The following is a 25,574-nucleotide window of genomic DNA, read 5'->3' on the forward strand; positions in this document are numbered from 1 at the left end:
GAGGGTAGTTATTTTACCCTGTTGAGTTTTCTACCTGGAATTATATAGCAAAACATTTTTAAAATAATATAATATGTGAAAGTGCCAATGAAAATGCCTAACCTCTTGCTAAATAGAACTCAAACTCTAGCAAACGCAAAAGAAAAGATGGATTATGTTGACTTTATAAAAGAATTTTGAAGTATGCATGGCATATAAACAGCACAAACAAAAAAAGATAAATGATAAATTTTGGTACAATAAAATCATATATATTATGGTATGTCCATTCAGTGGAAAAATAGGCAGTCATAAAAAACAATGTAAAGACTCCTTTGTACTGGGGCACCTGGGTGGCTCAGTCGGTTGAGTGTCTGACTTCAGATCAGATCATGAGCTCGTGGTTCATAAATGTGAGCCCCACATCAGGATCTCTGCTGTTGGCCTGTCAGTACAGAGCCCACTTTGGATCCTTTGTCCCCCTTTCTCTGCCCCTCTTCCACTTGTGCTCTCCTCCCCTACCAAAATGACTCCCTTGTCATTGATTTCCAAGAGATGTTAATAAAGGAAATAAACCAATAAAGCATCATGGAGAGCAGTGTGCATAGTATGCTTCTATGCTTTCTTTTTGTAAAATGAGTGGGGAGGATAAGAATAGGTAGATAGGTACATAAATAGATAGGCAGCTACACTGACAGATGACAGATAGATAGATAGATAGATAGATAGATAGACAGACTCTGAAAAGATACATAAGAAACTAGTGGCTATAATTGTCTATAATGGAAAAATTGGAAAACTAGGAAGGGAAAAAACAGGAGTGGAAAGATTTTCACCATATATCTTTGTACTTCTTTTGAGTTTTGAATCACATGAATGTATCACTTCTTCAAAAAAATAAAATAATTAAGAAACCATACAAAAAACCTGACACCCAAAAAACTTTCACAGTCCCTAGGGCTCCAACTTTGGAGATTCTAATTCCACAGGCACAGCTCAGAGACCTACCTTTTAAAATAAGCGTCCCTGGTGATCTGGCAATAGGTGGTCTGATGAAGATCACACTTTCAGAAGCATAGATATAAAGGCTAGACACTGATTAGGACATCAAAGTAGGGTTCAGAGAGGTGGTAGAAGGGAAAAGAGGGTGTCACAGGCAGTTATTCTTCTAACTTCCCTTTTCCTTTGGCACTTTCATCTTGCCATCATAGACTGTTCTCCCTATCTAGGCATTAGCACAAGGTAAATAATTTTGACCATGTGCAGGTAGCTACAGATAAAAGGAAGGGGAGAAAGAAGAAATTCCAAGCTAAGGAGGGAGGAAACAATTCCTATGACCACCCAGCTATGCAAACACCATTTGGGTGACTATATCTATGGAAATTTAATTTTTTTAACATAATGTTTAACAATATTTATAATCACCTTCTTTTACGATGATTCTGATCTATTCCTCCCTATCGTTCTTGATATTTCTTCCTTTGTTTATGAAACCAGAGGACAACAAATCATGAACACACACACACACACACACACACACACACACACACACACACACACACCCCTAAACCAGTACCTTCTCTCACAATACACTTTATCTCTCATTAATTGTCACTTGTCATAACCGGACCTTGAATTTTCCTTTCTTGAGCCAGAACATAGTAATACTCACTGTTTGGAACCTGCGCGTGTGTGGTGGCAGCTGTGATAGTAAGACGTGCTGTGGAAGACAGCGGGCCTGCCCGTCAGCATAAAAGACTCCATTTAGCAGTCTTCCCCTGTTTTTTCATCCCTTCCATCCAGTCTTTTATTTCTCTCTTTCATAAGTATTTATTAGATCTTTGCTAGCTGCTGGGCACATAAAGTTTGAAGACATGGCTCCAGTTATTCAAGAGTTAAGTGGTGGAGCTGTGATTCAAACCCAGCTGTGGCTTGCTGCAGTCCTGGGACGCAGGAATGTAAAAAAGGAAATGCAAAGGAGAGTAGTCATGTTTTCAAAGCAGTTTGCCAGAGCCACATATATGGTAACGGTGGAGGCACCAAGGCAGTAATGCTCTGGCAGGGAGAGGGGTGAGGTGAGATCAGGGAAGGCTTTAGGAGGGGAGTATCAACCACTTCACCTAATTTAAATGTATTACTTTAGCTACAACTCACTCTTGTTCCCTTTTGAGGATGTGAGGTATTTTTTGTTTTTGTTTTGTTTTGATTTTATTTTATTTGGCTTAAAATATCATGCTTCTTCTCATGGATACCAGGAGATTCTTTTGTGTTCCTTGGCATAACAGTCATCTCAGTCCTTCCAATTTCCTGGTTCTTCATTCTATAGTATGAGAGGTGTAAGATCTGATGGCAGTCCAAGGACTAGCTTCTTCCAACATGACAAAAACTTTAACATTGTTCTTTGCAAATCTCTACATTTACGACCTGGCATAAATCTGTGACAAAATTGGTTTATAACATAAGCAAGTTCTTAAAGGAAATGTTCCTCTTCTTTCAAATATTTTTAAAACATTCCAATAAAGCTAAATAATTTTGAAAATTACATATTATTCACAGAAATAGAAATGGAATCACAGAGATCTAACTAATAAATAAAGATGATATTGGCATAAGAAAATCTGTGTAGATTTAGTGCCCAGAGGCCGGATTTTGTGTGTGGTGGTGCACATATGCTCTTACCAGTTTGCTCTTAAAAATCCAACATTTTCATACTACCAGCTTTCTCTATGCTGAGGATGTTCATTCCCTATCTTATTTAATTCTCATCACCATCTTCTGGTGTAAATGATGTTTTTCTGCACTTTGTGTCTGATCTTGAAAACCTCACACTCCCTCTCAGGACAACTTCTAGTTAATTACCCAAAAGCAAAACAAAACAACAGGTTGTTTTTAGGTGATTCAGAAAAGAGTGAAGTTAATAGATTTTCACTCTTTTATAGGTTCTCTCTGGACTTAGCTATGCAATCATACAAAGTATAGCTACTGAACCGTATAAAAAATCTAGCAGGTGACAATCTGTCTAGTGTTTTAGAAAATGACATCAAGATATAGAGAGGAGGAGGATTCTAGTGGGAAAGACTGAGTATGTGCAAAGGCCTGGAGGTATGGAATAATGAGGAAAGGATAAGAAGACTGCAAATGATTCAGGATTACTACCAGGGGCTGGCAAACCATGACCCACAGGCCAAAAATAGCCAATGGCCTGTGAACTAAACATGATTTTTACAACATGATGAAGTGTTTGAAAAACAATCAAAAGCAGAATACTTTGTGACACATAAAAACTGTACGAGATTCAAATTCCAATATTCGCAAATAAAGTCTTATTGGGACACAGACACCCTCATGTGTTTGCACATTGTATATGGTTGCTTTCGCGCCACTGCTGCAGAGCTGAGTACTTGAAACAGACTATATGTGGCATTCTTACTACTGCTCAGTGCACAGTAAATCTCAAGGATGCTGTTTTAACTCTGTAGCTTTTTGAGTGCCACACACATCACTATGCCAAAACATTTAGGTTTATTACCAGTGCATACCTATCATTATCAACACAAGAGGAGAAAATTAGGTTTCAAATGTTATGTTTTAAGGCAAAATGGAGTGTGGATTATTTTGTTACTATGTGGCAAAGCACTGCATTTATTTCTTTTTAATATTTATTTTTGAGAGAAAGAGAGACAGAGCATGAGTGGGGGAGGAGCAGAGAGAGAAGGAGACAGACTCCGAAGCAAGCCCCAGGCTCTGAGCTGTCAACACAGAGCCCAATGTGGGGCTTAAACTCATGAGCCGTGAGATCATGACCTGAACCAAAGTTGGACACTTAACCAACTGAGCCACCCAGGCGCCCCAAAGCGCTGCATTTATTATGTGACCAACAAATAGCTGTGCTGAAAGAATATGCTATACATTGATGTTACTAATCTAAATCCTTGTCTCAGCATTCTAACTCACAAGAAAGTAACAGAAAAAAAATAGAGAATTTTAATTTAAAACAGAATATCTCATCACAGCAAAATTTCTGCACAAAATAAAAAATGAAAATGAGGCTGCAATCAAAGTAACTTTCCAAGTGATTTGTTATTCAAGCAGAAAGCCATCTACCAATATGAATTAATTAAATTGTGCTTGATTCCAGCTTTTAAAGAAATGTGCACATAAAAAAACCCCACCATGTTTAAGACTATTAGCCTTTCCGTGAGAGCAGTTGCTTGCAGAGTTGAGAACATGGGGAACAAGGTCAATAACCAATTTTAAAAAGGCAAATGATTTTAAATTGTTTGCCTTGGCTCTTGATGAGTTGGCAGATGCTACTCATACTCCACTCCTTAATGACTGGTTATTCAAGGAGCCAGGCCACCTTTAAAGTGACTGAAGGATTACCGTGTGTGAAATGGAGGCCTAGAAAAAGGATAGGCAAGATAGAAGTTGAGAAAACGCTAGTTCAGTACAAGTTGAAGTGGAATCTACCATGATGTGTTACAGATGACGGTGGTAAAAATATGTGTACAGCAGAAAAGTGCTCAGTTGGAAAAATTTACAAAGTTTTGTGAACTCATAAGGTTGTTCATCAGCAACTATTTTGCAGAAAGTTTGTGAATCTACAGTGGGTCATTGAAACAGTAATGTCAACAGTGGACTTCATTTTCTTTCAAGGACTTAACAATTGTTGGTCCCATGAACTTTTGCTAGAAATAGAATCCAGACATCTGGACTTGTCTAATTACACAGCAGTTCAAAGCTTAACAGTGAAATTTTATTGTGATTTTTTTTTTCAAATTTAGGAACAAGACTGATTTTTTTCCTGAATGAATAGTAGTAGTTCAACTACTATTATTGAACACCAAATGGCTTTGTAATAGCTTTTCCTTCAAATCTGATGATGTTTCTTAATACAATGAACCTAAAATTACCAGTTAAAAGAGTTTTCTTATGTGAAACATATATTGTGGAAGAGTCTTTTTGAAGACAATGTTATTTAAATCGTAAATAATGTCAAGTTGCTTTATACATTTCCCAGGATATAAAAAGTGAAACTAGAAGGGAGATCTCCATTTCTACAGAAATTTGCACAGAGTATATCTTCCACATTCTAAAACCAGCAGCGTTTTTTTGCATCTCAGTATAGGGTCCAAAGGAAATTTCCATATTTCAAAATCAATTTAACTGTGCAATTGAGGAGCTTCTATCTTTCAATTAGAAGTGATTAATTTGCAATGTAATGACATTGTTAAAAGGCAAATATTAAGAAAAGAATCTAACAGGGTTCTGTAAATGCCTTCTAAGCAATGAATATGTTCGATTAAAAGTGTATGCTAATGGATTAATAACAGTATTTGGCAGTATCTATCTCTGTAAAAGACATTTCAAAGATACAATCCATATAATCTCATTACAGAGTAGCATCAACAGATGAAAAATTGCAATCAATTTTAATAATAGGAAATGCCAATACTGAACCTCAACGAAGTAAAATGTTATTACCTCCCATTCCATTCTTCTCATTAGTAGGCAAAATTGTACTCAATTATTATTACTGTTTTTTAGATTTCATTAATAAAATTTTGTAGAAATTTGTTTTATCTCTCTTTCTATAAATAAGTACATAATATCATCAATTTTATCTTTTGGGCTACAGAGCCTAGAATATTAACCTGCCCTTTACAAAAAAAGTTTGCTGACCCCGACTATAGAGTTCTAAGTAAAGGGTAAGTTCCTCTAGTGGCAGAGTAGCTTGTATTAAACCAGTCTTCCACAAATAACTTGTACAAAATCTTCACAAAATATAAAAACCAACTATTTGAAGACACCAGAGAGTCATTAAAAGTGGGCAGACCCGGGAAGGGATTAAATCATTGGAAAATGGGACCTCCTGTCTGAGACACAAGTTTATGCGGCATTTCCGTTGAGATACTTCCCGGTCTACGTGACTACAGTGCAAGCCCACTTGGCTTGATGTGTCAACTGATAGAATTCAAAGCTGCCAGAACATTTTTGGAAATTGTAGAGGTTATCTCAGAGATGAAGGAGCCATAGGGGAAAGAGCCCCTCCCAACCCCCACATAAATACCACTCAAATTCAGACTTCATTACAAGAAATGCCAAAGGCAGTACTTAAGCTTGAATAAAATGTTATCAGAAGAAAATCTGGATCTCAGAAAAAAAAAATCAAGAGTACTAAAATTTTTAATTATGTGGGCAAATAAAAATATCATATATTTTTCCTCCTTTTCATTTCCTTGAAAGACATGAATGCTTAAATCAGAAATTATAATGCCATCCTGTGGAATTTATAATGTGTATGGACTCAAATTAGTGCAAAGAAGAGTGTGAAAGGTACTGTACTATTTCAAGGAGATTATGTTTTATACGAAGTGGTACTACATTGATTCAAAGTAGATTTTTTAAAATGTTTTTTAATTTATTTTTGAGAGAGAGATAAAGACAGCACGAGCAGGAAAGGGTCAGAGAGAGAGGGAGACACAGAATCTGAAACGGGCTCCAGGCTCTGAGCTAGCTGTCAGCACAGAGCCCGATGCGGGGCTCGAACCCACAAACTGTGAGATCATGACCTGAGCCAAAGGCAGATGCTTAACCGACTGAGCCACCCAGGTGCCCCGATTCAAAGTAGATTTTAATAAGGTAAGGGTGGATCTTGTAATCCAACAACAAAAAAATGGCACAGATACAGCTAGGCCAACAGAGAAATTATTTTTATCAAAAATCATCCGATGAACACAGAAGACAGGAGAGGAGGAACAGGGAAATGGAAAACAGATGGGACAGATAAGAGACCAGGAGTAAGGGGCGCTTGAGGGGCTCAGTCAATTGGGTGTCTGACTCATGATTTTGGCTCAGGTCCTGATCTCACGGTTTCGTGAGTTGGAGCCCCACATCAGGTTCTGTGCTGACCCTGCAGAGCCTGTTTGGGATTCTCTCTCTCTCTCTCTCTCTCTCTCCCTCTCTCTGTCCCTTCCCCACTCGCACTCTCTCTCTGTTTCTCTCATAAATAAACTTAAAAGAAACAAAAAGGCAAGGAGCAAAATTAAAAATCTAAACTCAACCTTAGTAATACTTACATTTTTATAAGTGGACTAAACACTCCAAATAACAGGAAGATATTTATAGCTTGGGTTAAATAGCAAGACCCAACCATCAACTGTTCGTGGAAGATGCACATTCAGTCTAAAAATTGGTATTGGTTGTATTAATACCAAACAGAGCAGACTATAAGGTGAGGCGTAACACTAGAAATTAGGAAGGACATTTCAAAATGATAAAAGGATCAATTTATTAAGAGGACATTACAATCATAAGTATGGATCACTGAATGATAAACTCTTAGTACATATAAACTAAAAGAAGAAACAATGACAGTTAGAGATTTTACCACCAACCTCTTAGTAAATCTAATAGAACAGTAAATAGAAATATTAGTAAGGACATGGAAAATCTTAACAACACTATCAACCACCTTACTCTAATCAACATGTATAGATCACTACCTCCAACAATTACAGAGCACATGTTCTATATGGAGAGTACACATCCATGGAGCACGCACCAAAACAGGCCATATGCTAGGCCATAAACAAGTCTCAATTAATATTAAAAGGCTGAAATCTTACATAGTATTAAAAACTAATCAGAAATCAGTAATAATAAGAAATCCATAAGAGTCTCAAATATGTGGATTAAACAGCACACTTCAAATAACATCTTGGTCAGAAAAGGAATCACAACTGAATGATAAAAACACAAGCTAACAGAATCTGTGTTTTATAGTTAAAGCAGTGCTTCGGAACAAAATTTGTAGCTTGAAGTGCTTATGTTAGAAGATAATAAAAGTTTTAAATCAGTGATCTAAATTTCTACATTAAGGAACATGGAAAACAAAAAGAAATTAAATTTAAGATAGAAAAAAAGGAAACAATATTAAAGCAGAAATTTAAAAAATAGTAAACAAAAGTAGAGAATATTACCGAAGCCAAAGTTGATTCTTTGAAAAAATTAATAAAACTGATAAATACCTAGAAAGTATCAGAAAAATACTAAAATTTACTAAAAAATATAATTTATAAAAATTGATCAAGGAGAAATTTTAAAAAGCAGTATAATTATATACCTACCAAAGGTATTTAACATATTATTAAAAACCTCCCCACATGAGTTTCACCTCAATAATGTTTTTATAAAGACAAAAAATAACCTCCTCCTGAAACCCACTCCAGGTCTCAATGATTTCTGGTTAATTTTATGAAACATTTAGAAAAAAAATTGGGGGAAAAATAATCCCAATCCACACAAGCTCAGAACATAGAGAATGAGGAAACACTTCCCCACTCATTTTCTGAGGCCAGTATTAACCTATAATGCCAAATACTTTACAAGAGAATGACAAGCAAACATTCCCCATGAATCCAAATGCAAAAATTCTTAAAAAACATAAGCAAATCATATCTAGAAATATACTGAAAAGATAAGACATCATGACCAAGTTGGGTTTGCTATAGGAATTTGCATTTGAAAAATCAATGTAATCTACTATGTTAGTAGAATAAAGGAGAAAAACTATATGCATATCTCAATAGATGCAGAAAGAGTGTTTTACAAACTCTAACATCCATTCATGATGAAAATTCTTAGCCAACTGATAGAAAGGAATTTCCTGAATCTGATAAAGGCCATTATTAGCTACTATTATACTTTCTACTGAAGACTGAATTCTTTCCTTTTAAGATCAAGAACAAGGCAAAGAAGGATGTTGTCTTACCATTTTTATTCAACATTACATGAGACATGCTAGTTAGTAAAATAATACAAAAAAAGAAATGACTACAGATAGAAATGGAAAAAAAAAACCCTGGCTTTATATGTAACATAATCATGCACATAGAAAATCCTGAGTAAAAAAAAAAAAAGAAAGAAAGAAAGAAAGAAAGAAAATCCCAAGGAATTTACCAAAAGCTATTAGAACTGATAAACAAGTTTAGCAAATTTGCAGGATAGTCAATACACAAAAATCAATTATGTTCCTATGTGCTATGTGGACAGTTGGAAATTGAAAGTTCTTAAAACTGTATTTATAGTAGCCTAACTTATATAATAACATCAAAGTATATCAAGTACTTAAGAATAAATTTAAGAAACTATGGACAAGTACAATAAAAACTATAAAACTGCTGAGAGAAGTTGAAGAACTAAATGAATGGAAAGATAAATTTTATTACTGAATTGAATGACTCAGTATGGTTAAAAATGTCAACTCCCAGGGCGTCTGGGTGGCTCAGTCAGGTAAGCATTTGGCTCTTAGGTTTCGGTTCAGGTCGTGATCTTATAGTTCCTGAGTTCAAGCCCTGAGTCAGGCTCTGTGCTGACAGTTAGGAGACTGCTTGGAATTCTCAGTATCTCCCTCTCTCTCTGCCCCTCCCTTGGTCTCTCTCTCAAAATAAATTTAAAAAACTTTTTAAAAAAGTCACCCACTGCCCAACTGATATATAGAATCTATGCATTTCCATCTACAATTCTAAAAGGATTTATTGTAAAATTGCTTTTTCTTTAGAAATATATTTTGAAGTTTATTTATTATTTTTTTAATGGTTTATTTCTAGGAGAGAGAGAGACAGCACGAGCAGGGGACGGTGAGAGAGAGAGGGAGACACAGACTCTGAAACAGGCTCCAGGCTCTGAGCTGGCAGTCAGCACAGAGCCCGTCGCAGGGCTCGAACCCACGAACCGCGGGTTCATGACCTAAGCAAAAGTGGGACGCTTAACCACTAAGCCACCCAGGCGCCCCTTAAGTTTATTTATTTTGAGTGGGGGAGGGGCAGAGACTGCACTGTCAGCACAGCGCCCTACTCAGGGCTCAAACTCATGAACCGTGAGATCATGACCTCAGCCAAAACCAAGTGCTGATGTGTAACTGACTGACCCACCCCGGTGCCCCAATAAGGTTTTTCTACAGTTTAAATGGATATGCAAAGGATCTAATATATCCAAAATAGGGGCACCTGAGTGGCTCAGTTGGCTACGCATCCCATGCTTGCCTGATTTAGGCTCAGCTCATGATTCTACAGTTGTGAGACCCTGCTTAAGAGGGTCTTAAGACCCTGTCTTGCCCTCTCCTTCTGTCCCTCCAATTTCTATACATTCTTTTTCTAAATATATATATATACTTATGTATATATATATATACTTATGTATATATATATATTTAGAAAAAGAGTGTATACAATATATATATTTATATATATAAAATAAAATTTTTAAAAATAGCCAAAATAATCTTGAAAGTAAAGAACATGTTGGAGGACTCAATTATATTTCAAGACTTAATAAAAAGTTACAATATAAGGCAGTAATCAAGACAGGGTGGTATTATTGGCATAGACAAGGATAGCTCTATAGATCAGTGAAACAAAATAGAGTCCAGAAATAGACCCACACTAATATGGTCAATAGAGTTTTATAAATGTACTTTTTCAATGGGAAAATAATATCTTCTCAACAAATGGTTCTGGAATAACTGAATAAATATGTAAAAACAAAAACAATGGTCTCTATATCATACTACATATTGAAAGTAATTCGAGATGGGGCGCCTGGGTGGCTTAGTCGGTTAAGCGTCCGACTTTCGCTTAGGTCATGATCTCGCGGTTTGTGGGTTCGAGCCCCGTGTTGGGCTCTGTGCTGACTGCCAGCTCAGAGCCTGGAGCCTGTTTCAAAGTCTGTGATTCCCTCTCTCTCTGACCCTCCCCTGCTCACACTGTCTCTCTCTCTCTCCTAGAAATAAATAAAACATTAAAAAATTTTAAAAAGAAATTAATTCAAGATGAACCTTAGTCCTAAATGTAAAAGCTGAAACTATAGAGTTTCCAGAAGAAAACATAGGAGAATATTTCTGTAAACTTTAGTAGGCAGATTTTTTTTTAGAAAAAGCACCAAGAAAGCACTAACCATAAAAGAAAATTAACTTCATAAAAAATTTAAATTTTGAAGGTTTGCTTATCATTAGTGAATGTAAAGGCAACCAACTAAAGACTAACAAAATATGTATATGTAACCAGAACATATAAAGAATTACAAATAAATAATAAAAAGACAACCCAATAAACTTCACAGAAGATGATGAATTGTCAATAGGCACATGAAAAGATGTTCCACATTATTAGTCATCAGAGAAAGACCAAATAAAAACACAAATGGAGGGGTGCCTGGGTGTCTCAGTTGGTTAAGCCTCCAACTTTGGCTCAGGTCATGATCTCATGGCTCATGGGTTTGAGTCCTGCATCAGGTTCTGTGCTGACAGCTCTGAGCCTGGAACCTGTTTCAGATTCTGTGTCTCCCTCTCTCTCTCTGCCCCTCCCCCACTTGTGCTCTGTCTCAAAAATAAAACAAACAAAAAAAATTATTAACAAAACCCCACAAATGGATTCCACTGTATCTGACAGAATAACTAAAATTTTAAAAACTGACAACACTGAGTACTGGTGAGAATGTATAACATCTGGAACTGTACTACATTGCTGATGGGCATTAAAATTGTTACAAACATTTTCAAAAACTACTTGGCAATTCCTTATAAAAGAAACCTAGAAATTCTACTCCAATGTGTTTGTTTAGCCAAGGGAAGTAGAAACAAATGTCTACTAAAAGACTTGCATAAGAATATTCTTGGTAGCTTTATCCTTATTAGCCAAAACATAGAATTGACTCAAACACCCATCAAAAGAAGAATGGATAAACAAATTGTGATATATTTATACAAGATGATATTTACTCTGCAGCAACTTTAAAAAATTAAGTATTGAACACAGAATAAAATAGAAGTCAGGCATGATTGAGTATACAGTGTATGCCACTTACAGGAAATGTAAGAACAGGCAAAACTAAACTATAGAGATAGAAATTATAGCATGTGGAATGGGCATCAACTTGTGGGGTGATGGAATGTTCTATATCTTGACAGGAAGGTTGATTACACAGAAAAATACATTTTTCAGAACTCATTGTACACTTAAGTTTTGTGTACTTCATTATATGTTAAATATTAGATCAATTAGGTAAGTCCAAATAGGTAAGAATAGCAAAGAAGAGAATGAAAAGATTCTTAAACATGAAGGGCCATGCTAACGAGGTCAGAGTTAGCTCTGAAAGCAATGGAGCTATAGATGGGCAACTACTGACAGGCAACAAGTAGGGGAGTTCCTTAATGACTGCATTTTAGAGGGGCGCCTGGGTGGCTTAGTCGGTTAAGCGTCCGACTTTCGCTTAGGTCATGATCTCACGGTTCGTGGGTTCGAGCCCCGCATCGGGCTCTGTGCTGACTGCCAGCTCAGAGCCTGGAGCCTGTTTCAGTCTGTGACTCCCTCTCTCTCTGACCCTCCCCTGCTCACGCTGTCTCTCTCTCTCTCATAGAAATAAATAAAAAAAATATTAAAAAAAAAAGTAAAAAAAAAATGACTGCATTTTAGAAAGGTTACTAAGGTGCTTCATATGCAGAAAGAAGATACTTTTGCTAATATTCATTTTTTTTAATTGAGAGAAAAACAGAGAAAACATGAACAAGTGCACACAAGCGGGGGAGGGGCAGAGAGACTGGGAGAGAGAGAATTGCAAGCAGGCTCCACACTCAGCACAGAGCCTGACTCTGGGCTCGATTTCATGACCGTGAGATCATGATTACCTGAGCCGAGTCAGAGGCTCAACTGACTGAGCCACCCTGGCACCCCTTCCTAATATTCATTTTCTTATATTAGTATCATTGATGGAAATGTTTGAGGCCTTTGTTGTTAAGTGTAGGATAGCACACAAACCCTCGTGCTTACCCTCCCTCCACCACTCTATTCCCAAGAGATCCTGTGTAGATCCTGTAATTTTGTCTTCTAGATAATTAAAAATTATAATTCCTGTATCAGAATTATTTTTGTAAGTGTATTCTATAAGCTGATATGGAAATCTGGCAAGAGATCCAGAATTTCATTTATTTACAGAATGAAGTAGATGCTACACTCCAGAAAGCAAAGACTTGGATTCACAAATGTAGTTTAGTTANGGGGTGGGGAGAGGAAGAGAAAAAATAAAGATTCTACATAAAGATGCAGATCTGTGGTAAGTTCTGTGCCCCTGCTCTCCACTTTGTAGCAGCTCTCTTCACCCGGCTCTACTCGGTCCTTGTCCCTTTTTTGGTTATCAATGGCATAGAGGCTGTGGTTTTAAAGGACATGATGCTGCCTGGAGCGGCCTTCACAAAGCTTCTGTGGGGTTATTTTATTTTTGTTACTGTTGTCGCTTTTGTTTATAGTTACAGAGAATGTAAATTAGGATTAAAGATGTGAGGGATGCCTTGGGCCCATATGGCTCACAGAGCATGGATGGGTTAGGTCTGCTTTGTTTTATAAATATGTAATCAAACTGGATTTCTAGAGTCACTGTTTTGGCTCTTCCATAATTTTCTGGAAACGTCCATTACCTATCCATCTTCTCCTCTGATAATTTTGCAGAAGTCAAGCCCAGCAGGCCACCAGTTCTCAATGAAATAGCTATTTCCATGAGGTTAAACAAAACTTCTGGTTAAAATGAAACAGGTCTGCTCACTCAGCTGTATCACTTCAAAGAGAAAAACAAATAAAACCCAGCTTCCTGTCATCTCCCAGCATTAAAGGATGACAAACTACAATTGCTTTCCATTTTGACTAGAAGCAAAACTACAGATGAATAACAGAATAGATTAAAAAGCCAAACACACTGAAGTAACCTCTTCATCAGCAAAAGTTAACTAGTTAGAAAGAGTGAAAGTGTCCCACACTGATCTCTCCACCTCCTAAAGAAGGTAAGAAATAAAGGAAGAGAAACTTTTTTCTAAACATAACCTAAATAAAACCTTCTAAATTATAACCCAATACTATACCTAAGCTACTGAAATCTGCAATGCTTTTCAACTATTTACAAGGGATAAAAAAGAAACTACTAAAATAATTGTATAAGCTTTTCCTATTTTAAAGATGACTTCCTCTTCCTGCTACTTGACAGAGGTTTTGACTATTAGTGACCAAAATGGGGACTTTCAGGTACCCCAAGACAAGTCACCACCCTACCTAAACCTTTTCCATCCTGACTTATTGGCTCACTCATTCATTTATTTACTATGCACTCATTCATTCATTCATTCATTCATTCAGTGTCTACTCTCTGTCCACCAATACTGTTAAAGGGGCCACATGGAAATATTATACATACTTTTATGGTTGTTGCTTTTTAAAAAATGTATTTAAAGATTATTTTCAAGAGAGAGAAAGAGAGAGTTTATACAACAGTGGGGGAGGGCAGAAAGATGAAGACAGAGGATCCAAAATAGACTCTGCAGTGAGCACATAGCCATATGCAGGGCTCCAACTTACAAACTTGAGATCTTGACCTGAACTGAAATCAAGATTCAGACAGTTAACGGACTGAGGCATCCAAGTGCCCCTATGGATGTTGCTTCTGGATGATGTCAGCATTTGATTACTTTGTAGAGCAACAGCATGTGCTTTTTCACAAATTTCCAACCCCACCCTTAACCCTTAAGGCAAGAATAGAAGCTTTTTATAAGAAGGCAACCATGTTCTGATCCTTATTCTTTTAGAATATAAGTAGAAGGATGTCAAGAACAGCTGTGGAAACACTTTGATGAGAATTACATTAATTAGACCACCAAAGATCCTGGGCAAGCCATACCTCCTACCCTCCACATCCTTACCTATAGAGAAGTTGACAGTAATTAAAGATATTTTTTAATGTGTGGCCTACTGGCTCAGAACTACTTGGAGGTGCTTTTTAAATTTTTTTTAATGTTTTTCTTTATTTTTGAAACAGAGGGAAAGCACAATCTGGGGAGGGGAGAAGGAGACAGGAACTGAAGCAGGATCTGCGCTGACAACAGAGATCCCGATGTGGGGCTTATATTCACGAGCAGTGAGATCATAACCTGAGCGGAAGGTGGGATGCCTAACCGACTAAGCCACCCAGGTGCCCCTGGGGTGCTTTAAAAAAAAAAAAAAGTACACTCTTAGGCTCTACCCCCAGAGCTACTGAATCAGAATTTCTGGGATTGGAGTCCCCAAATCTCCTCTTAAAACAAGCACCCCAAAGAGATTCTTATATGCTGTAAAGTTGATAACCATTGAACTAAGGATCTCCAAGTTCTAAAGGTCATGACCAGGTCTGCCATGTAGCTGAGAGACTGGAACTGAGGGGGTGAGATTTTTTTATTGAGTTTGGGGGACTTGGGGGTAGGGAGATAATTTTGGAAAACAGAACTTGAGAAATTATACAGTTGAGTATACATAAAAAATTATATTAATTATACAGAAACAAGTGTGATATTTACCCCTCAGAAAAGTAAAAACAATATCTTTTTGAAATGAATACTTCTAGTATGTTTGGTAATGGAGAACGCTACTAAGAATAACCATTTTAAAAATGTGTGGTTGATAAATTAAGCTATAATTAGAAGGAGAATAAGAGAATAAATTCCAGATGCCTCTATTTCATGTAGCAGCCACCACGACACTTAAGCAAGGGCTGTTCAACTGAAGTCAGAGACGACAAGTGTTTGCCACAGAATGGAGTAAATATTTTTGGTAGAATGCCTTTAATCATCATTCTGGTGGTGAATTACACTTCATTGGTGAGAGAAGGAAAACAAACTGAAGAATCTTAGCATAACTGAGGAAACATAACATTTTGATTTACAGTTAACAGTGATTGTTTGGAAACTGTCATTTATTCAGCTGTTTTGAGAGCTGCTGAAATAAAAGGCATATTTCTGGGTCAGAAAAATCACAAGAAGGAAAACATTTTAAAATCCAATAAATCCTGTCACTAAGTAAACCAACCTCTCTAGGCTGGAAGTAGCCATACACATTCACTGGGATTTTCAGTCTCTCCCAGAAATATAATTAATTATTGAAGAGGCAGTGTTAGATGGGTTAGATGATGTCCTCAAAACAGACACATGGAAATCTTGCCATATCAACACTTTGGATCGCATCTATTATCTCTTTCTCTGACCTAAAAATTAATTTTGAAAATACACGCCTCCTTCCAAGTTTCTGTACGATGGCCCTCTAGAGAGGTCTAACCTTATTACATTTGCAAACCTATGAGTCTTTTAAAGCTCCCAGGGCATCCTGACAGATGCAAAATGTATATCATTACTGTCAACTTAGAGCTCAGTGGGCACTGCATCCTCTCTGGTGGCACAACAGCTATTAACTTGTGGAGTGCATTGCACAGTACTTTTGTAAATAATGCTATGCATCCCAACTCATACTGTTGTCCAGAAAAATCATGTACAGCCCAGATTTCAACTACTTTGTCCCACTGTCTGCTTAAGAACACCATCTGCTTGTAGCACCATAAAAAACAAAAAGAATACAGGTTTCATTTCAATCTTAAAAAAATTTTTTTTAAGTTTATTTATTTTTGAGAGAGACAGAGCGTGAGCAGGGGAGGGGCAGAGAAAGAGGGAGATACAGAATCTGAAAAAGGCTCCAGGGTCTGAACTGTCAGCACAGAGCCCAATGCAGGGCTCGAACTCACCAAGCATGAGATCATGATCTGAGCTGAAGTTGGATGCTTAATCGACTAAGCCATCTAGACACCCCATAGGTCTCATTTCAATCTTTTAAAACAGATCTTTAGGTGACTCTCTCTCCATCTCCCCTTTGTGTAAGTCATTCTACATTTCTTTTGCTCTCCTTGAGCCATGCCACCTTTGGATCAGCAGCTCTACTCATCCAACTGAAAAAAAAGAAAAAAAGACTATCTACAGCACTAGTAGGGTGCCTGGTATTCCACAGGAACTCAGCAATGCTGCCTCAATGAATAAATAGGTTATACTACTTATTGCATTGTTGTAATAATTTGTCTAACACTCCTCTCTTGGTGAGAGCTGGTTTATTCATAATTGCACGACTAGCACTTAGTATAATGCCTGTATATAGTAGGCAGTTAATAAAACAAAAGTTATTAATGAATGAGCTGCAATCAGCAAAACAGAATAGCTGTATCTTTTTACTAAGCTCATGTAGGCATCTTTGACTCATTCACTTTACAGTCCTCAGTTCCCCTGCCGAGGAGTGTAGGCCCACAGTCACATAGATATGTTAGTGTCAATATAAATGTACTTCTCCCATTGGAAACCTAAGTTGGTTCAAGTTTGGTTTCTCTCTCTTATTCTTCAAATGTTATGAGAATGACATTAAATTACAGGTTAGTCTTTGTCCAAAAAGGAGTGGACAGAGGATATTCCATAAAAAGAGTATCAAAGGAGAAGGAAGACAAGGAGAGCTAAGATCTAATATTCACACTATGAGTCCAACTGTACTACAATAACTCCATGAGGCAGTATAATCATGCTCATTTTCTTTTTTTTAACTTTTTTTTAACATTTATTTATTTTTGAAAGACAGAGAGAGACAGAGCATGAGCAGGGAAGGGGCAGAAAGAGAGGGAGACACAGGATCTGAAACAGGCTCTAGGCTCTGAGCTGTCAGCACAGAGCCCGACATGGGGCTCGAACCCACGGACCGCGAGATCATGACCTGAACCGAAGTCGGACACTTAACCGACTGAGCCACCCAGGTGTCCCATAATCATGCTCATTTTCACAGATCAGAAAAATAGTTCTCAGTTGGTTGGGAAATCTGATGAAGACAGGTTATCATTAAATCTCAAACTTTTCCTACTATTGCATACAATGTAGGCACAAAAGGTGCCTTCTTACTTCAATATTCTCTTTTGTATGGTACTTCTTCCACTTATAATTATTTATTATTTAAACAACTTAGCTAACATTTACTCAGAACCTACTATGAGCCAGATACTAAAGCTGGTTGCTTTAGAGATATTTATCTTTGAAAAACTGTATGAGTTTATATTGTCTCCATGCTATTGGTATCAAAACTGAGTCTCAGGGTTACTTTGAATATAGTTCATAAGCAGTAAGCAACATAACAGGAATTCAAACCCTGATTGTATGAGTATAAAACCCCTGGTCTTCCCACTTTACCATAGTGAGCATTGCATTTTTGTTGAAATAAATAAGGATGAACCTTCAGATAATCCACCCAGAATTGTCTCTGAATCTTGCCGTTGGCTTGGAAGGGAAGGAAAAGTTCTGGTAAAGGAAAAACATTCCAGATCATCAGCTGGTATCCTTGATCTCTTCAGTGTACAAACCATGTCAGAGTAACAAGCCCTCAGCCTTTAGGGCAGAAAAAAGATGAATGGAGTAGAGAAATTTTGTGCAAGTCACTTAACATAGAATGAACAGGAAAATGGGTTTAAACTGCCAGATGCCAGATGTGTGATAATGAAAAGTACTTCATGACAGGTAAATATTAGTTTTGAACAATAATTGAAGAACACAATTATGATCCCTAAAATGGTATTACCATAACTTGCAAAATATATGATAAAATACTGACCATCTTTGCAGAAAATACCTAACAAGCTTTGAATTCTTTAGTAAGTTTAATATAAATAAGGAAGTAGCATTTCTGTATGCTAAACCACCTCTTTTCAAAATTAGTTTAAAAGCATTCTGGAACTGAAAAAATTTTTGAAACTGTTTTATGACTTCCACCTCTACAGAGACTGCCTGAAGGTTCACTTTTAATCCAAATCAGTTTTCAGCAACAGAGGAATTTCACATTAAAATTTTGACCCTTTTACGTTTAAGACATTCTGCCCCCTCCTTCCCTCCCCCCCCACCCAGGTCACTTTGTGGCCATTTGAATCAAGAGCAATCTAAATATCATATTGTTCCCGATTAGCAACTTAGTATCATGTACATTCTGGAACTTCTTTAACGGTTTCTTTCAGATTCTAAGAAATAGCAACAATAACTGAGTCACACTAAAATGCTACTTCTTAGATGTCCTTCAAAAATACTTCTGTGTGTCTTCATGTTGTGCTCCTGGAATTGGCAATCATAAAGTCCCGCTGCAATAATATGAAAATTGCTGAAGTCATCATCAGTCTATGCCCAAGAGCCAAGCTGTTCAGGCTGCTTTCTTGTAATTTCAAAGAATGGAATTTTACTTTTTTTAAGATGATATTTTTAATTTAAATATATTTTTTAAAAGTTTATTTATTTTGAGAGTGAGAGAGCACGTGTCCATGTGCATGTATGCAAATGGGGAAGAGGCAGAGAGAGAGCATCCGAAGCAGGTTCTGTGCAGTCAGCACCACAATGAACCACGAGATCATGACCTCAGTGGAAATCAAGGGCTGGACACTCAACCAAGTCAGCCACCCAGGTGCCCCAAAATTTATGTAATATTTTAAAAACCATTTCTTTGATTCTGGAAACTATTAAATGCACCTAACAGTGAACTTTTAAAGACATATTTTCCAAATCTGAATACACTGTCTGACAAAAAGGAATATAATTAAAGATACATTTTTTAGGGCTATGTGGGTGGCTCAGTCAGTTAAGCATCTGACTTTGGCTCAGGCCACGATCTCACAATTTGTGGGGTCAAGCCCTGCATCAGGCTCTGTGCTAACAGGTCAGAGCCTGGAGACTGCTTCAGATTCTCTTTCTCTCTCTCTCTCTTTCTGCCCCTCCCCTGCACACACTCTGTCTTTGTCTCTCCCTCAAATAAACATTAAAAACAATTTTAAGGTATATTTTTTAATGTTTATTTAGTTTTGAGAGAGAGAGAGAGACAGAGCATCAGTGCAGGAGAGGCTGAGAGAGAGAGAGGAAGACACAGAATCTGAAGCAGGCTCCAGGCTTTGAGCTGTCAGCACAGAGCCTGACACATGGCTTGAACCCAAGAACTGTGAGATCATGAGCTGAGCCAAAGTCTTGTGCTCAACCAACTGAGCCACCCAGGTGCCTCAAAAGGAGTGTAATTAAAGGATAACAAGATAGAATTTTTGAAATTGGGACTGTTCTGAATAGTCTTGGACATAGAGTGCCCATGACAATCAAATAGCACTTCCACTTTTCATTATCCTTTAAACAAGTAGTCTGCAGTTCCTCAATGTTGGCAATGCAGTGTTATGAATTTAAACTGATCATAGTAAATTATCAGAATCTGTTCTTTATGTCTAAAAAGGAATTAAGTCATGGAGAAAATGCCTTATGGTGTCTTTTGTATGCTCATGCATAAGTATACTCTATTGCTTTGAAAAACTTTTTGGAGAAGACACAGTGACAGATTCTTATTTGCTTCTTAGGAGAGTCATAATGTGTGTCCTCTACTTTCAAGTTTACTTACATTTGCTCAGTCAATGATTCTTTCTTTCACAAAAATCTGAGAGTTAGGAAATCAGAAAAGATGAATCTATAAGCTGTTTGCTGCCACTTACTGGATAACCACTATTCTTGCCTAAATAAATGGAGAAGAATTTTTAACTATTTCCTGACGGTCACATATATGAACATTCAAATTTCTACAAGGGTAAGAAAAATGTTTGGGACAAAATTAATAAGAAAATTACTTTTCAAATCTGTTACATGTATTCTTGATAAAATACATACTCCCTCTTGGTATCTAGTTTATTTCTTGCCCAGGAGAAGAAAAGAATAGTTTATATCTAAAGGAGAATATCTAGGAAAGAAAGAGAGGAAGGGAGAACACCATAGAATAAGGAGCTAAGAAGAACATTAGTAGTTAATTATAACTCATAGAGTGTTCCGACAGCAGAAAGCTACAAAACAGGAAGCTTTTCTCAGAATGAGTATCATCTGTTGCCTCCTGCACCAATGTTTATACAGTTTATTTGCTTTGGTACAGAATATTCCAATTGTGTGGTCATGTCATCTATTGCAAGTCATCTCCCCCATTCATGTAGTCCCAAAAATCCATTAGAAAGAAGCCTTTGAACACTGTCACAAACAGGTGTCTAATCTTTCTACTACTACATTTTTTGCTCTTGGTTGTGCTTCAGCTGTTACTGAGGTTTGCATACTTAAAGCTAGGAACATTGGCTCATTCAACTATCCTACTTGGGGGCAGGGAGTTGATTTTGGCTTGTGAAGTAATTGTAGTCTTTTGTGGACATCTGTGTAAATTCAGTCAGAATGCCTACAGTTCTAATCCCCAAAAAAAGTTCTATCAAAAAATATTATCAGAAAAAAACTAATTGAGTTAAATTAGCCCTACATGACAGAATGTTACATGTCTGAACTGGAATCACCTTTAAAGGCAACTCATAACCCTTAGATAACAGAGTAGGCTAGTAGTTTCTTTCTCTCATATAAATAAAGTACAGGAAGATGTTTTTGAAGTCAAGGGCAATGGTGATATTGATGGTAATTAACATTATGGAGCTCTCTGCACGTGCTAATAACTGTCTTGCATAGACTGTTGCATTTATTCTGTACAACACCATGAGCAGGTAGAAGAACACCATTTGACAGATAAAGAAACTGATACTCCAATAGGTAGAGCAATTTTCACAGGGGACACAGCTACGTAGTGCAGAGATGGGACTGTTACTGACACTGCCTACAGAGCACACCTCTTAACCACTATGCTTTCTTACATCCCTAATTAACTTACATAAGTATTAATATTCTTAGCATCATATTCTTTTGGCTACCATTTGTTGATATTACAATAAATAAAATATATTAGCTTACATATTTTTAAAGATATGTACAGAATATGCATCTATATCTCTAAACCAGTTATATTTGGGGAGGATTATGACTCTCATTGGGCTACCTCCACTCTCATCTCTCTCCTCACACTCAGTATATCCCAAGCAGACTTTGAGCTGACCCTCAAGAGGGCTCCTCATTATGTGTCCCCATCACAGCAAAGGAAAGGAAAGGAAGATCGCTGCATTTCACAGCAAGCACTGGCGTGACCTGCCAATGACTTGGAGATGGATGTTCTGGAAAGGAAGGAATAAAGGCTGTCTCCAGGTTCTTGGCCAAAAGTCCTCAGTGGGCCATTTTATGAAAAGGGAAGCTTGGGTAAAGAGCAGGCTTAGAATCCAAAGACTTTTTTGAACCTGTTAAGTTTGAGATGCTTGTGAAACACTGAAGTGGAAGAGTCAAGGAGGTAATTGGCTTGGGGTGTGGAATCAGAAGACAGGCCTGGGTCAGAAATTAAGAATGGGAACTTGTATTCACAGAGATAGCTCACGTAAACACCTCCAGCAGGCTTCTCCTGACTTCCAGTCTGGGTTGGGCCCTCCTTGTGTCTAGCACTGTACTCTGAACTTAACTCCTCTACTGTAAGGATGACTTCCTTCTTTGCCATCCTGATGCCATCCCACAGCTACCATGTGTCCCCCACTCAACAGTGAGCTAGTTTCATGAGACCAATGACTGGTTTCTATTCGCTACTGTGCTCCCAATCTGGTCCTGTGAATGCTGTTCACCCAAAAAGAAAGTGGATAGCCAATATTAGCCTGCACTCAAGGGAAGCGAAATAAGCTACACCTCTTGAGGGGAGGAGTTTCAAAGAATCTGTGGACATGTCTTTAAAACCACCGGACTTGACAAAATATTCTTATGCATTCGTTGGTTTTGAGTTTACACAAGCAATCTCTGAGTGAGTTGAACACTGAGATTTCATTCTCGGGCAATTTTTGAGATGACTAGTTACCAACTAAATTCTTAACTCTTCTCAGATTTGACCGCAGGGTTATCCTTGCTTTGAGACCAAACTTGGAATTACAGAAAACTTTATGACTCACAGAATTGTTCTTACTTCTAAACAAGTATACATGAAAGAATACTCAAGATTGATTAATTTCATTATTAGTTTACACTGATAGTCAGAATAATACTACCTTTCTGTCACCAGACTTCTAGGAGAAGACAAAAAAGATTTAAAAAAAAAAAAAAGAATGCTTGCCAACCTTGCAAATGCTGAGTTTTAATTGCTAATTTACTTTTGTTAATTTACAATGGGCAGTAAAATGGTTAAGTGCTGTTCTTATCAATATCTGTTCTTTCAAGAAAGTTTGCTGAGAAGTGGAAATACTACCGCTAGTCATGAGGTTTTTGTTTGCTCTGAGATTAGTAAGGCAAAGAGAGCCAAAGGCCAGCTCTAGAATCTGTGTGATGTTATATGTTATCCTAATATATCATTAAATGATAGATTCTGTTCAATCTTGTAAAAAGAAGTTGGTACAAGTCCCTTATTTTTTTTTAAACTTTTTTAATGTTTATTTTTGAGAGAGAGAGAGAGAGAGAGCTAGTGGGGGAGGGACAGAAAGAGAAGAAGACACAGAATCTGGAGCAGGCTCCAGGCTCTGAGCTGTCAGCACAGAAGTGGACTCAGGGCTTGAACCCACGGGCCAGGAGATCATGACCTGAGCTGCAGTTGGAGGGAGGCACTAACAGGATAGGACCCAAGGCTTGTTGTGTGGAGTAAGGGAATAACATGAAACATTTAGCTCATAAGCTGATATACAGTAAGCATTTTGTACATTTTAGCCATGTATGTGATTTAAACACTGAATCCCGCTCTGCTGGCAGCGTTCGGCAGCAGAATGTCTCACAGGAAGTTCTCTGCTCCCAGGCATGGGTCCCTGGGCTTCCTGCCTCAGAAACGTAGCAGCCTGAACCATTGGGAAGGTGAAGAGCTTCCCCAAGGATGACTCCTCCAAACCTCCCTGCCTTTCTGGGATACAAGGTTGTCATGGCTCACATACTATAGGAGGTCGACAGGCCAGGATCCAAGGTGAACAAAGCAGGATGTTGTGGAGGCTGTGGCCATTGTGGAGACACCACCCATGGTGGTTGTGGGGATCACGGACTGTGTGGAAACCCCTGGAGGCCTCTGTACCTTTAAGACCATCGCTGCTGTGAGCATATCAGTGATGAATGCAAAAGGTGCTTCCATAAGAACTGGCCTAAGTCTAAGAAAAAGGCCTTCAGCAAATACTGCAAGAAGTGGCAGAAGATGACAGCAAGAAGCAGCTAGAGAAGGACTTCAACAGCAGGAACAAGTACTGCCAAGGTGATCTGTGTCATTGCCCACACTCAGATGAGCCTGCTTCCCAGAAGGCCCACGTTATGGAGATCTAGGTGAACAGAGGCACTGTGGCCAAGAAGCTGGCCTGGGCCCATGAGACGCTGGACCAGCAGATGCCTGTGAACCATGTGTTTGGGCAGGATGAGATGACTGATGTCACTGGTGTCACCGAGGCCAAAGGATACAAAGGGGTCACCAGTCACTGGCATACCAAGGAGCTACCCTGCAAAACCCACTAGGGACTGTGCAAGGCTGCCTCTATAGGAGGATGGCATTCTGCCCAAGCAGCCTCTGTGGCTCGGGCTGGGCAGAAGAATTACCATCACCACATTGAGATCAACAAGAAGATCTACAAGATTAGCCAGGGCTACCTCATATAGGATGACAAGCTCATCAAGACCAATGCTTCCACCAATTATGATCTGTCTGACAAGAGCATCAACCCCCTGGGTGGCTTTGTCCACTGCAGTGAAGTGACCAGTGATGCTCTCAGACTGAAAGGCTGTGTGGTAGGAACCAAGAAGCCAGTGCTTACTCTCCACAAATCCTTGCTGGTGCAGACCAAACGATAGGCTTTGGAGAAGACTGACCTTAAATTCACCAACACCACCTCCAAGCTTGGTCATGGCCAATTCCAGGCTGTGGACAAGAATACAGCTTTCGTAGGACCACTTAAGAAAGACCGAATTACAAAGGAAGAAGGAGGTTAATGTCAGCAGCCAATTGTACAGCTGGTGGGATCTCAATAAAAATTATTTTCTAGTGGTAGGGAGGTGGGGCATAGAATCCTCCTTTTATCAACATACTGTGAGAAAGAACTGTCACCTCCTGAATCCTGAATACCAGAATACTCGGAATGCAGATCAAATCCATATTCAGTCCCCTCATTGTATGAGGCTGACTCATACTGAGATCATCAAAACTCCTCAGTCTTTTTTTACATATGCTTCTAGTTGACCACATCTTTCTCATCTGTACTTGGTATAGTTTTTTGTTTGGTTTGCTGTTGTTATTTTTAGCGTGGTTTTTAAAAATTGCTTAATTCTAATATGTTAAGTGCAATCTATGGAAATCATTTGGGATTTTGTGTACTCACTGTACTTTGCAGCTAAATGGAACTCCTGGAAAGTCCAGTTGTTGTTTGCATCCCAGCTTCTGAGACTTTACAAGATGCAGCGTATTCTTTGCCAAAAAGAACAGCTTCATTCCTGACAGCTCCTTGCCGGGCTGGCCTAGGAGCAGCTGAAAGTTCCCAGTTAGCTATATGCTTTGTGTGCTGTTCCAGGCTCCCATGAATCCTCAGTGGTGCCTCAGTGGCGGTTCCTCTTCCTTATGCAGCTGATGTGTGTTTTGTGGTGGGGCCACTTTTCACACATTGTTTGCTCAGTAAAACTGTGGGTCATGATGTCAATGACAATCAACTCTCACCCTCCAGTTTCCCATATCAGTTACCATATCCCACGCGTTAGGCTCATGGAAGTGATGGAATTGCTAAGAGAAGAAATTTAAGAGGTTTATGCAACCCCCCACTCCCTACCCCTTAACATTAAACTTAAACTTTCAAAACTCATGCTCACTTTCTCCCTTTTCAGAAGACAA

General features: G+C 38.1%; 1 long non-coding RNA gene and 1 pseudogene across 4 annotated transcripts in view; one reads left to right on the forward strand and one right to left on the reverse strand.

Moving 5' to 3' along the window:
* The window catches only part of LOC144240086 (uncharacterized), a 185,206-nt gene that overhangs the window by 96,341 nt on the left and 63,291 nt on the right, over positions 1-25,574 (reverse strand). The gene's annotated exons all lie outside the window — the stretch shown is intronic.
* LOC144240220 (large ribosomal subunit protein uL3 pseudogene) lies at positions 23,491-24,685 on the forward strand (annotated as a pseudogene).

The sequence above is a fragment of the Crocuta crocuta genome, unplaced genomic scaffold, assembly GCF_008692635.1.
Source record: "Crocuta crocuta isolate KB4526 unplaced genomic scaffold, BGI_CrCroc_1.0 scaffold81, whole genome shotgun sequence".
NCBI lineage: Eukaryota > Metazoa > Chordata > Mammalia > Carnivora > Hyaenidae > Crocuta > Crocuta crocuta.